The sequence below is a fragment of the Lissotriton vulgaris genome, chromosome 8 (genome assembly GCF_964263255.1).
Source record: "Lissotriton vulgaris chromosome 8, aLisVul1.2, whole genome shotgun sequence".
Lineage (NCBI taxonomy): Eukaryota > Metazoa > Chordata > Amphibia > Caudata > Salamandridae > Lissotriton > Lissotriton vulgaris.
In genome coordinates this window covers 1,375,430,954-1,375,449,600 of record NC_141696.1, presented here as the reverse complement: position 1 = coordinate 1,375,449,600, position 18,647 = coordinate 1,375,430,954, and the positions used below count along the sequence as shown (strand labels likewise).

At 42.8% G+C, this 18,647-nt stretch overlaps 1 protein-coding gene across 3 annotated transcripts in view; it reads right to left on the bottom strand.

The window, feature by feature from the left end:
- Positions 1–3,157, bottom strand: part of KCNE2 (potassium voltage-gated channel subfamily E regulatory subunit 2) — a 159,282-nt gene extending 156,125 nt beyond the window's left edge. For 2 of the 3 annotated variants that reach the window (XM_086935356.1, XM_086935359.1), the window contains exon 1: positions 2,648–3,157. The gene's annotated coding sequence lies outside the window, so the exon portion shown is untranslated. The remainder of the gene's footprint in view (positions 1–2,647) is intronic. The other variant, XM_086935361.1, reaches the window with a different exon arrangement.
- Positions 3,158–18,647: the final 15,490 nt, after the last annotated feature.

Sequence of the window (18,647 nt, the reverse complement as noted above, 5' to 3'; positions counted from 1 at the left end):
GACATACCGCGTTGTATCGTCATATATTCACTAGGATAGGATCATGGGTGACAGCTGCAGGGTAGGTGCATGCAGCAGCGGCAGGTTAGAACGGTGGGGCCAGGTGAGGGGGGATTTCGAGAGACGACCACAAGGGAAAATTAATTATTTTTATTAATTTTCCCTCATGGTCGTCTCTCGAAATACCCCCTCACCTGGCCCCACTGCTCCTACCTGCAGGGGCCGCGGCTGGGCGCATGACAGGACTGTGTTGTCATTGTGTCTAGACTCTACAATTTCTAGCAAGCAAAGTGCGGTGGGGGATGTGACTTACCCTCTCAAATATTCAGTGTTCTATTACAAAAACAATAATAGCTGTGTGTTCTCATCTTAGACTGTCAGGCCTGCGGTACTTGCACTGTCCTGTGGGATGACTCAGCACCCAATAAAATGCGCAGCACCATCAAGACACTTCTAACACAGGCCTCTATACCAAGGAAGCACTTTGTTTATTTTGGGTATAACTCATAGAACCCGAAAAATAAAGCAAATACAATTAAAAGAAATTACATGTAGAAAATTAAGACAGAAGTAAATATCACTACTCAACAGTTCAGCACCAAGTAAGCCATGCAATAAAAAGACAGAGAGATACAACTTTCACCGTTCTGCTTTGTGTGGAAGTCTTCAATAAGTTAATGTTAATGTTAATGTTAGTTAGTTCTTATATAGCGCAGGTTCACCATCAGGTCTCTTCGCGCTTCTAGAGGAAAGAATTACAACAGACAATGCATTGAGCCGGAATGGACAGGCTTAATTTGTGGTCAGTGCCTCCAGAAACAAGATAGTTTTACGTTTTTTCCGAAAAGGAAGGAGACCCGGCTCTTTACGCAAATCTCCAAGGGTAGTTTCAAAGTTTTGTCACTAGGGGCTCTCAATAAAGCTCTCAATGATAGCAGCAACCATTTACGTCTTGGGCCAGCGTACAAGGGGGCAAAAAACATAAAAAGTGTATCTCGTCTTCAGGGCAAGTGATCCAGCTAGGACAGTAATGTTTTTGTGAAAGTAAATTGCTTCAGTTAGAAACAAAATGTTTCAATAGTGAAATGCTTAGCCTGAGGAGCAACGCTTTAGCAAAGACTGGGGTGACATCATCTAGGAAAGGTTCATGCGCAGCAAAAGGGTTTGTGCACAGCAAAATGCCCTGGTCAGTCTATGATAATGTGGCTTAAAAAACTGATTTTCCTCTGACCAAAGCTTATATGATCTGTTAACTTCTGTGCTGAGATCAAGTGTGACTGTAGTGGGAAAATCCCAGGGGTCTAATTCACACTGGTAACTTACACTTTTGAGTAATTTGCACTATCAAGTAAGTTTACTACTTTTCAGTATTCGCAAACTCTGAGTAAATTTACTACAAAGTTATATGTCTAAAGCAATTGGTTTACTTTTCTGTGGATGGGCGACATCCCTCCTAAAACCCCTCCCTGACCCTCCATAAACCCTCTTCTACTACCTAATCCCATTCCCTTTTGTAGTAAATATACCCCTTTCTCTACCCACTCCCTCCAGTCCCTTCCACATTTACTACTAAAACGTATACTTATGTGAGTGGAAACTCCACAGTTGGGGAGGCGAAATCTGCACTCATAAGTATTGGTAACGTGGAGGCGTATAATCGCAATGTGGTTTTTGTAGTTCATTTTGAAGTACTACAAAACATACTACAAAGTGCAGTTTATAAATCAGGCACCAGAGGTGTGGAATACCAATTTGCCACATCATGTCCCTTATGTACCTGTACCAACTTAAAGAGCTACTCTTAGTGTAGCTCAGGGTGTCACCGAGACCATCTTTAAGATGATCAATAATTATGTAGCAAAGCAACGCCATACAACATACCACCAAATAATTCACTCCTCAACCAATCAACAGAACACGTTAAACATATTTTCTACTCCCACCCAACACAGACAAGATAGATAACAGCTGTCATATCTACCAAAAACACTACTTACTCCAGTTCACAAGCAGGTATAACAATATACTGGACAAGGCAATTAACCCTGACAGCAACTGAACATGTGGCAAAATCTCCACCCACACTCATTTAACCTCTCAATGTGGCAAACTAGTAACTACTGTCTTATGTACTTATTTTATACTGACTTGGTAACTTTGTGATGTTTTTAAATGAAATGTATAATGTATCGTACTTTTATGGATTGCAATATATCCGAAATAAAGTTATTTTGAATTGAATTGAATGAATAGTAACTACTAAAATTCACCTATTTTAAACAACAACAGAACCACAAATTCACTACTGGCGTTACATCTGACAAACCCAACCAGACTGCAGTCGAAGGGCTTGTTCTGCAAGGCCTTACCAATGTCAGAGGCTCCTACACAAATATGCCTAACATAACATAAACAAGATAGATAAAATGATATGTCATTTGACAACAATATCTATGACTGTATTCAGCTATCCTGCTCTTACACATGTACAGCCATTTGATGCATAATTTATATTAACCATAGGTGTAAATTACAGATTGGTGTGTGTTGCACCAAGCAAAGCACGTTATGTATTACCGTATTTCCTTTTAAATCGATTTCAGTTATTACTGCATCAATTCAATTTAAAATAAAACCATCTACTCACCTGTTGATGGAGTTTGCAGTACCTGAAGAGATGTGTTCTTGGGCTAGTATTTCAAACACTGAGCAGTGCTGCCTTCCGTTTTGTGGTGATAACAGCGCCTTGGAGACAAAAGCCCGACTCCAGGCACCTGTTTGCACAGGAGTTCTGTGGCACCGCGCACAGGCCAAGTTCACCTTGCCAGAAAGGCTGTGTACATAATCTTGCAGCACAGGACCCAAAAGGTTGAATTCCGTCAGATAAGCAGTCTGGCCTCACAAGACAGCTATCCAGATCTTTGAGAAAGAAGCAATTTTTTGCCCGCAAATCTCTAATTTGCAGCAAAATATACATATACGTGTCTATTTACCGCCTCGCACAATGGAGTTTGCAGATATGTGGGAATCAATTCGCAAATCGCTTGCAGTTCGCTAACGAGTTTCTGAAAAACGTTGTCAGGGCTGGTACGATACTTTCTTCCACAGCGCGATTGGAGAAACGTTTTCTGAGGTGTTTGAGTTTTCAAGCCCTTCCAACTCCGACAAAACAACCGAAGCATCCAGAGGGAGGGGGTGGGAGCTAACCCCGAAAGGACACGTTGCTACTCCCATGCATTTTTCTACAGTTCCGTGGAGATGAAATATGCAGGCAAGCCCCAGTCAAACACGTAGCTATGTGAAACTCGAATCATTCGGTTCCGGAGATGTATTATTTTGTTTCAGTATCTATTAGAAAAAACACGCCTCGAATAATCCCATATTCGATGCAAAGTAGTCGAAACAGACCTGCTTTATGAGACAGATCATGTCAAGAGCAAGAAAAAAAACGCCATGACCTTGAGTAATGTAACTGGTTTTCATGTAAATCCTCCAAAACGTTCGGGTCGAATTCACGCTATATATATATATATATATATATATATTTTCACTGAAAAAACCATAGGTTTCACACCAGTTATAGTTAGGAATTAGCATTTAAAAAACCTATTAAATTCACTGACAAAACCAGTTATAGTTAGCTGGAAATTTTACTGACATAAAACCATTGAAATTCCCACGTTATAGTTAGTTGGACTCACTATAACTTGCGCGCCTGCAATGCACTGCTGATGACGTCACATATTACATCACTCATGACATGGTCAGTGACATCACTCATGACATCACTGATGACACCATCCAGTGAATGTGTGTCTTTCTGAAAAATAAATTTGTTTTATATATGTATTTGTAAAGGTCGATGGAAGAATAAATGTTTAAAAAAGTGTGTAAATGGATGTTTTTAAAAAAAAAAATTGGTTGGTTAACTGGCTTATTAAGTGAATCTTAGTGAATACATATATTAGCGAGTATTGCTTAAATATTTAAATGTTTGTATCAGTGTTTCTCTTTGTGTATAAGTGGCTGCAGGGGTTGGTGACTGACTCACTGTTTGTATGTGTTTTGAAGACAGCATATGTGCAGGACTGTATGGGTGGACGAGTGTGTATATGTGTGTGTTAGTGAGTGAATGACTGTCTCACTAGTGTCTTCATTAGTAACGACATATGTTTTAATCTAGTATATGTGAGTATTGATGTATATAAGTGAGTATAGTATATATAGTGAGAGATTGTAGGAGTTCCTGTTTAAATAAGTATGTGTTTCTATAAGTGATTGTTTAAGAGAGTAAGTATGTGTAAGTTTCCTTAGAAGTAAGGTGGTAGTGTGTGTATAAATGTATATGCAAATAAATGGATGTTCAATAGTTTATGTGCATGTGTGAGTATGTGTGTGAATAACTTTTGGATGACTGCTGATGTGTAACAGGATGTATAGGTGTATCTACATATGATGAGTGAGTATATATATGAGTGACTATATAGAACTGTTGGTGAATGAGTGGATGAGTATATAGATGGTGGAATTACTGAATTGGTTGTTGTTACTGGTTTGGGTATCTCCATTTTTTTGAAAATGTTTGTTTCTATTTTTGAATATGTGTTTCAAGCGTTACATTACACTGAAATTAGGTCTGTCACTCTGTCACAAGGATGGTGTCATCAGTGATGTCATGAGTGATGTCACTGACCATGTCATGAGTGATGTAATATGTGACGTCATCAGCAGTGCATTGCAGGCGCGCAAGTTATAGTGAGTCCAACTAACTATAACGTGGGAATTTCAATGGTTTTATGTCAGTAAAATTTCCAGCTAACTATAACTGGTTTTGTCAGTGAATTTAATAGGTTTTTTAAATGCTAATTCCTAACTATAACTGGTGTGAAACCTATGGTTTTTTCAGTGAATTTCAAAGGTTTTTTAAATGCTAATTCCTAACTATAACTGGTGTGAAACCTATGGTTTTTTCAGTGAATTTCAAAGGTTTTTTTAATGCTAATTCCTAACTATATAAGACCTGAAAGCCCACCAGGAATCTCCAGTATGCACCAGGGGACTGCATTGCAGAGAGGTGTAATGAAGCCACAACCCTTTTTACACCTCTCTGCAACGCAGCCCCCGTGCATGTTTGAAGAGGGGAAACTAATTCCCCTTGCATACTGGGGGCCCCTGGGGGCCAATTAGCCCACCTGGAACCTCCAGTATGCGCCTGGGGCTGCATTGCAGAGGTGTAATGAGACTATGCCCCTTGTTACACCTCTCTGCAACGCAGCCCACTGCCGCGTTTGCAGAGGGGGAACTAATTCCCCTTGCATACTGGGGGGCCCTGGGGTCAACTAGTCCACCAGGAGCCTCCAGTATGCGCGAGGGAGCTGCATTGCAGAGAAGTATAATGAGGCCACACCCTTGTTACACCTCTCTGCAATGCAGGCCACTGGCGCGTTTGCAGAGGGGGGACTAATTCCCCTTGCATACTGGGGGTCCCTGGATCATATCTGCCCAAACACCGATATTCCGAACGATTGTAAATGACTTTTCTTGAGAAACATTTGGATTTGGATTATCATGTCCTATACTTTGGAATTTTTGAAAGACTGACTTTGAGGATGCTATAAATTACTCAAGTCTGCCCAAATTGTGTGGGTAAAATTGATACCTAGTCACTTTTAATAAGAATATACTTATGTCTCGTCTAACATTTGGAAGAAATATCTAGTTATATGACAACGGGATACCGACATAACTTGAAGGAAATAAGAACGCCCTGAAGAAGTTCTGTTGTACAGAACGAAACGTTTCGGCTGGCTGTGGTACATAAACTTAAGGAAAATAAAAGCATTTGAATATACACCAAGATTCAGCGCTTCAATAAGTACTCTAAGTGATATGATTTGATTGGACTCATTGTGAAAGTGGTGCTGTGCCAAACTTTGGAATATTCTCCACTACTCTCTACTACTTACTCTCTCCTACTCTCTACTACTCACTCTCTACTGCTCTCTACTACTCACTCTACTACTTACTCTCTACTACTCTCTACTACTCACTCTCTACTACTCACTCTCTACTACTCTCTACTACTCACTCTACTATTCACTCTACCACTCTCTACTACTCACTCTGCTACTCTCTCTACTGCTCTCTACTACTCTCTACTACTCACTCTCTACTCTCTATTACTCACTCTCTACTCTCTACCTCTCTACCTCTCTCTTCTTCTCTCTCTACTAATCTCTACCTCTCTACCGCTACCTCTCTACCTCTACACCTCTACACCTCTACCTCTCTACCTCTCTCTACACAACACATATAGACATATATGCATATATATATGTGCATATGCATTTATATATATGTATGTGTATGTATAAAAAAAACAACTAAACATTTTTTTTTCTAAACAGCTACTTTTAAAACTGTCATTCTTTTTCCCCATGGTAAGCTCCCCGGTACGCTCCCCGGTGCGCGTACCGGGCGCTCCCCCCGCGAAAATCAAAAAAAAAAAAATTTTTTTTTTTGCCCCGCGGGGCCCTTTTATGGCCCCCACATCAAACCTAGGGGGTCAAGGGGGGGTCTACTCTGCCCCCTTATGGTCATTTCCCTCTTTGTTTTGGCCACCTCTCGTGTCTCGATCCTACCGAGACACAAGATGGCGGCCGCTCCGGACTGTTTAGAATGTTTACAGACACCCCAGAGCCAATCAGCTTTCTGCGCGCAAGTCGCGTGGCGCGCCCGGTGCGCGTACCGGTGCGCGTACCGGAGCGCTGCTATAGATATATATATTTTTTGGAACCTTAATTACTCAAAATCCACTGGAGCACATATCTTGAGACATAGCAAAGGCACATCGGGCTACCAGTCCCTACAATTTTGCCAAGTTTGGTGGAAATCCATTCAGCCGTTCGGGCTAAAAGTGAAATCGACCGCCCTATGGAAATTAACATGGGGAAAACGCGTTTTGGGACCCCCCTTTTATCTCGGCCCCCGCTTGACGAATCCCCCCCAAACTTTCAGGGAAGGACCGGAACGCCGCGAGGCCATTTTGAGGAAATTTTCAGGCAGATTCGTCAACCAGCGCCAAAGTTATTCCAAATAGAATGTTGAGATTTAACATTGAAAAAAATCCTAACTATAACTACCTACTGGCGACCGCCAGTAGGTAATATATATATATGTATATATATATATATATATATATATATATATATATATATATATATATATATATATATATATATATATTTATTCTCGGCATAGAACGTCCGTGGCCACAGTATGCAGCAGCAAGAAAGACGAGGCAAACCCGATTTCTGTGGATGTGGTAAGTTTTATTCAAGTACAATCCTCATCACCACTCCGCCATGGCGCGTTTCGGTGCAAACAGCACCTTGATCACATGACAGTCATTGCAAGGCGGGCGTGCTCATTTTAAATTGCCTGGAGCCAATCAAAAATAGCGTCATAGACATAGATGACATATTGTTAAAAACAATTACTGCATAAATGCATTCGCTGTATATGTACACATAAGTGCGGCAGAAACTCATATATTTTTACACAATAAAATACAATTGGTAAAATTACTGAGTAATGTGCAAAATCATGCTGTGCAAAATTGAATTTAAATATAAATATAAAATCCAATAAATAAATAAATAAATACATATAAATATATATTGCTAAAATTACAGAATTCATATACATATATACACATATTCGCACATGATTGAAAAATTCTCATAGGTAGAAGACGGTTAAAATAAATAAATATATATAACCAATCCCAAAAAGTTTAAAACCCTATCTTTTAAAGAGTTTTTTACTACCTCAGAGAAGTGCATGATACAGGAAAAATCATTATTGCATAGTGCATGTACTAATCCTGTTATGTACACATATTTGCCTGCTCACATATACAATGCATTGGTGGTATTTAATCAGTTACCAACTCCATGGCAATTGTGCTACCCCGTGAAAATATGTGAAGAGAAAAAATGCAATTAAAATGTGATATATGGTCTGAAGCAGCTACTATTGATTTAAAATCATGATATGCTAAGATGGACTAGATACAGATTCTATTTACAGGTAAGTATGGCAGTCTTCCCCTGCATTAAGACCATTAGGGCTCTTGGTGTCGAGTAAAATGATATGTCGTGTTTCTAATCTGCGCAGTAATAGATCACGGTCCCCACCTCTCCTCTGGGGAGGGACTGTGTCTATCACAAAATAGCGCAGATCTGCAGCCTTCTTGTTGTGCACAGACTCAAAATGTCTAGCTACTGGATACGCTGCGTCACCATTGGTGATGGCCCTAAGGTGTTGGAGTATCCGTTTGAATACTTGTGGCCTTGTACTTCCCACATATCGTAGGCCACAAGGGCACTCCAACACGTACACAGCGTATTCAGTGCGACAAGTCAGCTTGTACCTGATGGTAGTTGGTATTAGGTTGAAGGGTGTAGTGTATTCCTTCTTGCTGACTCCGTTCTTGCAAGCCTTGCAAGTAGGACAGCGCAAGAACCCTTTGCTCTTGTCCATCCAAAGAGTCACTGCGCGGATTTCTGGACTGCTTGAAACTAGAAGACTGCCCATAGATCTAGCACGTTTATAGGCAATCAAGGGAGCCCCCTTAAATTGATCACCTATAACTGGGTCACTCGTAATTAGAGACCAGTTACGCTTGACAATGTTTCTAATGGTTCGGTGCTGGTTACTGTAAGTTAGAATCAGTCTAGTTGTATTGTCATCCTGCTGTTTAGTTGTATGTACAGCAGTAGAGCTAGTCACAGACGTTATATTGGGGTCATTTACAGGGATGTTGAGTAATGAGGCTCTAGGCTGTAAATTAGCACGATTCATGGCCCTCATTATGGTTTTGTTGCTATACCCTCTTTCTTTAAATCTGGCCGCACATGCCTGCTGTGCGCTTAAGCAACTTTGTTCTGTACTACAAATCCGCCTTATGCGAAGCATCTCGCCATAAGGTATACTGTTGATCAAATGGACAGGGTGGTGACTATTGGAATGGAGGATACTGTTGCCAGCCGTTTCTTTTCTATACATCTTGGTTTCTAGTTTTCCTCCATTTACACTGATCTCCACATCAAGGAAGCTGATGGAACTGTCACTGATTTGGCTAGTGAATTGGAGATTCATGTTGTTTACATTTATATATATATATATATATATATATATATATATATATATATATATATATATATATATGTATTTTAAAAAAAGACATTTGACAACTGAGCGAAATGTCAAACTAGAGTGTTCTGGAGAAATGTTATGTTACAGCAAGGCAGAATAAAAGTGCATGAGCTGGAGGTCAGAGACATTTTACCCTAATTACAAAAATAAATAAACATTGTTAAAAGCAATAGGTGTGATGCTGGTTGCCAGCCTTTTACCTTGTCGATGCTTTTTATGAATAAAAATGAATAAAATCAACCCCTGACATGCTTCTCACTATCATTAAAACTCTTCAGAGAGCTTTAGCTTTGCCCAAACACAAGGAAGACCCCAATATAAGTTCTAATCCTATGTTTAAAGACTTTGCTGTAGAAATGTCAAAGTAGTTTGCCGTTTCTAGTTTAGTGTGGATGGGACTGTGCTAATCCTGTGCTTAAAAACTTTTCTAGACAAGCATTTGCAATGCAATAGGTCTCGCATTTATGCGAGTTTCAGCTATTGGCATTGTACATGACAATGCCTTTTATGTAGGTTTTAATAACTAAAACAAAAATAAAAGGCATTGTTATTTGCAATGTCAATAGCTCAAACTTGCGTAAATGCGAGAGCTATTGCATTGCAGATGCTTGTTACTAATGACAAGGCACTAAAGAGCTTTGTGGACAGGTAGCATGCGACTCACAGGGGTAACTCAGTAGAGACTTTGTCGTGCACACAGAGACAGGGCTGTGATGCTGGCACACGGTTTGTAAGCCATCCTCCATGCGAAACATTTCATGAAGTTATCACAGACTGTCAAGCATTGTCTCATGCACTGTGTCCTGAAGAGCTCTGTAATCTGCCACGCAGGGGTGATGAAGGTGCTTTGCGTACACCTGAACTGATCTTAGAGAGCTTACAATGTGCCCACCAACTGACAAGGCGAGGGAAGCCATGCGACTTTATGGCCAAAGCTGCCGATGTTAGAACTGGGGGAACCATGTTCGAGTCCCGGCGCCAGCACAACATCCTGTGACTCCGGGAAGGTCACTTACTGTTCCCTTGTCTAAACTAGGGGGCCCAGACAGAGCATCCTCAGGCCCCCCCAGTACATAGAAGGGCAGAAACTTGTCTCGCACATTGGTGCCCTGAGGTGGGAGGGGGATAGAAGCAACATGTACACCGCCTTAGGGAGACTGAAGCAGACTGCAGAATACCCAGAGTCTGAGGTGAGCCGGGAATCTGCGATTTTCTGCCTGGTGTCTGAGCTGTTCAGTCACCCGGGTCTGACTTGCAGGGGGCTAAGTGGGTGGCTGCTCAGAATAAGTAAAAAAATTAAATAAACAAACAGAGTGCAGGCACCGCGCTACGAATAATTAAACAAGAGAGAGAAAATATATCTCAGAAGAAGCACAAGAGAAGCATTCTTAAGGGGTAATAACTGTAAAGGACAGAGAAGAGGCGTCAACGGCATTACTGGCCCAGGGATGTAAGTACACCGAAGCAGGGGGCGTGGCTTACATCAGAGCGAAGGCCTTGCGAGACTCCCTGAGGCAGTGACTTGTATGTCATGGCTCATGTTTCATTATCATGCGTATCTCTGTGAACAAGCTGTCCTCTTCACTGTCCAGCAGAGGGCGATGCTGCTCCATCCTACTGCAGACTGCATGCTTTGAGTGTTACAAACATGGGCGCACATGCAGAGCCCCGCATTGTTATGCAGATGCGAAGCAGCTTAACTCTGATTCAACTTGTGCACGCGTACAGAGGGACAAAAAATGCACGTGCATGTGGACAGCCCGACGTCATCTTTGTCCCTCTGTACCGTGCACATGTTGAATTGATTTTAAAAAGCCTTTGCATTGAGAGAGCAGCGCTGTGCACTGCTAATGCCAGGCGAGACCTAAAAAGCAGACATTTGAAGTTAACAAATTTAGAGTGTCTCTGGTTTTGTAGGGTTCTCTATCCAGGAGCTGCTCTCCACCTAAACTTGTGAACTACCCAGAGTTCTATGCTTCTTTTGTGGCATTCTAAACCTGAAAGTTTTTTTAAAAAATATATATTTATAGTGATTCAAACAGCTGGGCTCACCAATGAACAAAAATATATTTCCACTACACCTGTACTGCTTCCGCCTTCCTCAGGTAGTACAAAATTGTTTGTTCAATGGCTGAGGGGCTGACACTGATGGATTTAAAAAAAAACATCATACTTAAAGATTCCATTTGGAATGTGGAATCAATGCAGTCCTGAGATCTCTTGAGATATGCAGTCATCACGTGGTATTGTCAGTGATTCTCTGTCCATCCGGATGCAGGGATTTTGGACAGTACATCCAGAAGTTTTCTTTTGAGTCCAGTATTCTTTCCTTTAAGGCATATTCCACAGGGAAATCTTCTAAACTGATAGCAATTGTGACGGCGTAACCCGTCCGCCAAGATCTAAATAAGGCCTTAAGCTTGGGGGCACTCTTGTGCACGGAGGTGCAAAAGCAGAACATGGAGAGATGGACACAAAGGCACACCTGGGTGATTGACAGATCATGCCACATTAATAAAATGAGACAGAAAACAAGAACACATGTAAAGCAAGATTAGAGAAATTATGGACCTATTGAAGTAATAGACAGATAATGGCAAAATAGGGCAAGGCACGGCTCGAGAACAAGCAGAGGTTTCAAGAAGGATTAGAAAATACGTAGATGGGCAGCATGCAATATCAGGAACAACACTGTTTGATATGGTGATTTCTAATATGTTCAGATGGGTCTAAGATTTACATTGGAGAAGCACATCAGAAAAGGTAATAGAGGGAAGCAATGCCAAGACCGGAGGAGCCATTGCAAGAATGGAGGAGCACAGGAAATGTCAAGGCAGGGTTATAAGACATGAAGTAATGGAAACAGAACCAAAGAGCTCTAGATTGTGACCACCTGGGGTTGGATTACTGACGTGCCCCGGGGCACAAAGGACGTTTGAGCCCGCTTTGTGGGCCCCAAGGTATTACAGAAGGCGCAGCCGATGCTTGTGCATCCCCTTCTGTAATACCGATAGCACAGGCGCACATAAAGCACCAGAGCTATAATGAGGAGGCATTCCCTCATTTGCGTGGGTGCTCGGTCCCATGCAAATGAGGGAATCCCTTTGCATCTGGGCCCGCGTCATATTAAAGACGTGGCACAGAGGCAAAGAAGCTGTTGGGAGGCACACTGACAGTGAGTGACCTCAGAGGTGGTGCTCTGTCAATGAGACCCCTGTTAGCAGCCCTCTGGAGGGTAAAGTGGGTCTCATGGACCCCCCAGACATTCCCTTGCACCATTCAAAGTGCAGCGGGTTGCAACCTGCGTTGTAAAACACGGTGTGGCTTCAAAGCAGCCTCTCCTTCTTCACCTGATTGTGTTGCTCTGGGTGCAGTATGATTTTATGACTGATCTGGGGGCAGCGCATTCACTATAATGCGCTGCATTTTCCTGGTTAGCGCTAGGAGCACCATTTGAAAGGTGTGCCCAACGCATGACAGACTGGGTAAAATAATTGTGCTTTTCTCTTCACTGGATCGACCTATGAAGGGAAATGGTAACTCCGAGAACCATCAAGGAAAAATGGCAGGATAAAATAGGTATAACATACTGGGACAGGAAGTACATTTTTAAAAAGGTTTAGTAAGTGCTTTCATTCATTTTGAAATATCTGTACATACTAGGATGATAAAAACATAATGCATGCTTAATCACAAAGGAGAGACTCTACTCATTCTAGTGACAGCCCATTTCTTCTAAGAAATTACAGCAGGGCTGTGAGTAACTAAAATACCATGACACAGAAGGTAGTCTTTCAAAAAAAATAGACAAAGATGGCCATGATGACCATTTGCATCCCCCTACTGCTTCCTAGCCACAGATACCTATCTGTACAGTAGTTGTTATATGCATATTTATTATGGATTAGATCTTTTCTCTGCTACCCCTTGTTTCCTTGGTCCCTTGCCATATGTCAGCATGTGTTCTGCTCTGGGTTAACTCCTTCATGAACATTCACAAGGCTATTCCTCCATAAATAGGAGCAACGACAGGCTTCACATAATGTCTATCCCAATAAGTATTGGCAATGTAAAAAAAACATTCCCCTAATGGTAAAATGTGGTCTATGCATTTGGAGCAAGATGGCGTCTGCTTGGAAACAGCGCTAGCCGTTCCCCGTGGCTCCAGTCCTAACTGCAGTACGATGGTGAAGAAATCGGTTTTCAGCAGGTGAAAAAGCTGGGGGAAATGTTGGGTGTGGTTTACCTCCCTAACTTAATTCAAACTTGGCTTCGGTGCAACATGTCCCACAAACCGCAAATTGTGGTGGCAGCGGTTCTACGGCTGGTAGCAGTGTTTTTGGCACCTTGCGCCGGAGGTTTGATCAGCGTATCTCACCGAAAATGCCACCAAAAGGAAACTTCTGCATCGATGTTGGGATGCTCATTAGCTCACCTCCACCGAGGTCTGGCAGCCAGGAAGCAAGAGGAAATGGCTGCTCCTGTGGCGGCAAAAGGACCGGAAGGGGAGAATCTTAAGCAGTCGGCACGGAAGGCCAGCAGGGCCGGACTGGCTACCGGGTGTTTTGGCATGCTGCCGAGCTGGGGACTGATTTCGTTGATGGCGACCTGCATGTGCTGAACGAAATTCGTTTTGCTTTCTTTATTTCGAAGCACACGTTGGTCTCCATCAACGAAATTAGCCACCACCGCAGTGACATCAGGCCCCAGCTCGGCAGCATGCCAAAACACCCGGTAGCCAGTCCGGCCCGAAGGCCAGTGTGGACCCGAGAAGTCCTAAGCAGCCCACTATCACAGAGATCTACTCGTCAGCTGCCTCGGCCTCGAGGCAGCCCTCCAATGGCTCGGAGTCAGCATGTACTCCTGCAGCCCTCGGACAAGCTGGAACTCCCATCAGTGCACAATCCAGTGTGCTCCTTGCGGCTGTGAGTAATGATACTATGTTGCCTCTTGAAAGGAGTATGATAGCGGGAGCTGGGATAAGTTAGAATATACAGGGGCAAAGGAATGAGGATCTTTAGGCTTGGCTGTGCTGGAAAAGGGGGGGACCTCAGAGGTTTCCAAAGAGTCAAATGTAAATTTAAGACTTCCACTTTCACCCTCCAGGACAAGCTTGTTGGAAGCTAACATCAAGATGGAGCTTGGGTCCCCCGAGTTTGGGGAAAGTTATTTCTCTTTCACAGACAATTCAGAGCTGGGTTAACTGATGACGACTCTGGCGGCTCAGGTGGCAGTCCTGGTGGAAATCATGGTAAACCATCCTTACAGAGATGAGCGCAGACTTAGGTGTGAAACAACAGGAGAGAGAAAGCCGGGGCCAGCACATCTGGGCATGATTTGGACACAATTACTGTTCGCAAGTTAAAATGGTATTATTCCGTGACCCGACAGTCCTACAATAAGGATAGTGGGGGCAAGCGGCCCTCCCCAAGTTGGGACTGGCTGTGGCCCAGGGTCTGTCAACATTCCCTCTATAGAGCTTGTATATTCTATCCTAAAACAAATGCAAGGGGAAGCTCGGAGAGAGAATCCTAAGGCCTCCAAGAACCTTCAGGAGTTAATTCATAAAGTTAGTAAGGTCTGCTCAGAAATGGTGGAGAGAGCCTCCCTGATGGAAGATGCACTGGGGCTGTAGAGGTGGAAGTTGTAAAGTTGAAGAAGCATAAGGACGCACAGGAGTCTCAAATAACCAATGTGGTGTGGAAACTTGAAAACCATCAGCACAGGAACAATTTAAGGTTTTTGGCCCTTGCCGAAAATATCGAGGGAAACAACATCAGGTCATTTATGGTGGGTTTGCTTAAGGGAGCTTTTCCCGATCTTTCGCAGTGGGATTGGGAAACTGAGGTGCAACGTGTCCATCGGTTCCTGTTGATGCTCACGAAAAATCAAATAACAGAGCAACCTGTGAGACTCTGTGCAATCCTGGTTTTCTTTGGCAACTTCCTTCATCAGCAAGCCATATTTCACAAGGCAAGACCGGAAGCTAAGCACACATATGAAGGTCATACTTTCTTCGTCCGTCCAGACTTCTGCCGCAACACAGTGGAAATGAGGTGCTGTCTTGATTCTTTTCCACATTCGGCCTGTATAGCTAATTGTCTCCCCTCTCAGGCCGGCTTTAAAGCTATCCCAAACAGTAGTGTGGGAGGAACTATATCTATTAGCGTCAAAAAATGACTGGGACCAATCCTTTAGGTGCGTTATGTAGTTATTATCCACTAAAAGCTTCCTGTCGAAAGTCCAAGGTCTAGCTTTTTTCCCTTGTTTGTTGATATCCAGTGTTAGGACAAGGGGGTTGTGGTCCGATATTATCCTAGGTAGCTTTGCTATTTCCACATTAGAGAGATAATTAGCTGTTATCATGAAATAGTCCAGTTTGGTATACTTATTGAATGGATGTGAGAAATAAGTGAACCCAGGGTCGTCCTTCTTTAAACTACCCCAGACATCCATCAACCCATGAGATTGAATGACAGAAGATAATGCTTTGAATACACGTGGCTTGCGACCTGTATATACGAGCCCATTTGTAAAGTCTGCTGAGATATTTAAATCTCCACAGATTACAATTGGTGCCGGCCAGTTAGTTAATTCCTGCTCTATATGGTCCATCACTGCTGGGTCATCCAGGTTGGAACCATATATTGAGCATATAGTGATGCCTATGTTCATTTCACATATTGCCCCTCTTCCAGATATATCGGCCTTACATCTTTTGGCCCCCCCCAACCCTACCTTGCCAATAATTGCTACCCCCTTTATCATTGATGTTTGTGAGGAGCAAGATAGAATTTCATACCCCTTTAAATTTAGCCAATGTCTTTTTTTCCAGGGTAGGTGGGTTTCCTGTAGGCATAGAATGTCGGCCCCTATTATTTTTATATACTCCTCCAGCCTACCCCTCTTTTTCCAGTTATTCAAACCACCTATGTTAAGGCTTACTACATTTAGTTTAGACATACCCCTGTAAAAAGCATAGCCATTGATCTAAATGTTCATTTATTCTCCTGAACAAATCATGCGAATAGAACACCTTTGTCAGTATTTCGATTATACCAGTATACACTTTAACTGCATGAACTTTCTCTTCTTTTGCTTCCCCCCCCCTGTCCCCCCCTTCCACCCCACGACACCCCCCCCCTTGAGCCCAACCCCAACCCCGACCCGACCCCCACCCTGAAGGAGCGCGCAGACTAAGTCTGTGCGTGTGATGGATGCAGCGTAGCAGTGGGCTCATTATATAAGCAAAAAAGTTAATTGAATACCCCCGTCAAGACAGAGAGAGAACGTCTGTTGGGTAAGCTGGCTGAGGCAGAGGAACAACACAGCAAAGATGTATGTCAGGGGATTCAGGGCACCACAAGTTTAGAACGATTGAACAGTATTAAGGCTGAAATCCAAAGACAATTGGCAAAAAAAGCTGCAGCAGAATATCAAACTCATAGAGAAGGTATGTATGAAACAGGAGAAAGTGCAGGCAGGGCCCTAGCTCTGCGGATAAGGCAGGCCACATCTAGGAATATTATCACTGAAATCAAAGAAGGGGACCAGACTTATAACAGATCAGATGAAATTCTTGATGTTTTTAGAAGATTCTATCAAGATTTATATAAGGAAGATTTGGATATGGACGAGATGGGTATAAATAGCCCGGAAATGGGTACTAAACTTACTCTTAGTGAGAGAGAAATTTTGGAACAAAGCATCACTATAGACGAACTATCCGAGGCACTACAAGATTTAGCAGCCGGTAAGGCAGCAGGCCCCGATGCCATACCCCTGGAGGTCTATAAATGCTTGAAGGAAGAAAACAACACCTTTGCTATTGAATTTATTTAATGGGGTTATGAACACCGGGGTTATTCCGGAATCTTGGACCAAAACAAATATTGTGATCTTCCACAAAAAGGGGAAACCTAAAGTAAGCCCCGGCTCCTACAGGCCAATATCGCTAATAAATAGCGATAATAAACTATATGCTAAAATCATGGCGACGCGGCTGGGTAGGATCATCGGGACCCTGGTCTCTCCTTGGCAGCATGGTTTTGTCCCAGGTGGGGTACGACTGACCATATAAGGAGAGCCATCACATTGTTTGACATACACGCTGCTGGGGTGGGGGGCGGGGGGGGGGGGTTGCGATGGCCCTCCTTGACGCGGAAAAAGCTTTCGACCGCGTCAGGTGGAGCTTCTTGTGGAGAGTGATGGGAGATAGAGGTTTCGGTCCCAGATTCCTGCAGGCAATTCGGGCTATGTACTCCAATCCAACTGCTAGTATACATCTTATGGGCGAGCGTTCTGGGCGGATCCATATATCAAGAGGCACGCGGCAAGGGTGCCCGTGCTTGCCCATCCTTTTTGCATTATATATAGATCCTTTAATAACTCTTTTAATGAACAGTACAATCAAGCCAGTGGTTACCAACGGATTCCATACTAAGGTTCTCGCCTATGCGGACGACTTAGCTATAACAACTACGGATCCCAATAGTGCCCTCAGGGAAATAGTTAGAATCACCTCTGAATTTGGGAGATTATCCGGATACCGGTTAAATGCAGCCAAGACACAGGTATTATGCACCAGCAATATAACTAAAATGGACAATAGATATGTGGACTCAGTAGTATACTTAGGCATTACAATCAATGCCCAGCCAAGGGATATCATCAAAGATAATTTCGAGCCGTTATTGTTAAAGATCAAACAGGACCTAAGAAGAATAGACAAGCTGCACTTATCAATTATAGGAATGGTCAATGTCATAAAAATGTCCATCTTCCCCAAGATCCTATATAAATTCAGGTCTATCCCCTTCAGAATAGAAGACACACTGATTAAGGAAATGGAGTCTATCTTCATGAACTTTGTCTGGCAATATGGCAAGGTCAGGAGATCTAATAAACTTATGTCTCTTCCCCAGGAAAAGGGTGGGCTGGGAATACCAAATCTCAGGTTGTACAACTGGGCCTGTCTCCTCACAAAGATGGCTATACTTTTCTTCCCAGAGGACATTAGGTACAGTCAGGGAGATATCCCCTCTATCTATCAGTTGGCACTTGGGACGGAAGTATATGGGATATTGTTGAGGAAATACGACAAGCGCTTCTTTAAGGCATTAGGATACAAGATATTGGAAGACATCTGGGGGGTATGGTCTTCTATACAAAAAAATCAGAGCATCCCAAGATATAACCAACATACTTTACTATGGAACTCTGATTCATTCCCGCATCTAAGCGATGATGGTCCATGGAAACACTGGGAAAGACAGGGGATCACTACATTAGGCCAAGTAATGATAGAAGATGTATGTAGGCCCCTCGAATTGTTGAAGACACGGTATTCATTACTAGGCGGTCAAGAGTTTAAGTATATGCAGCTGGTTAATATAATTAGATCAAAAAGACCGCGCTTGAATACATCC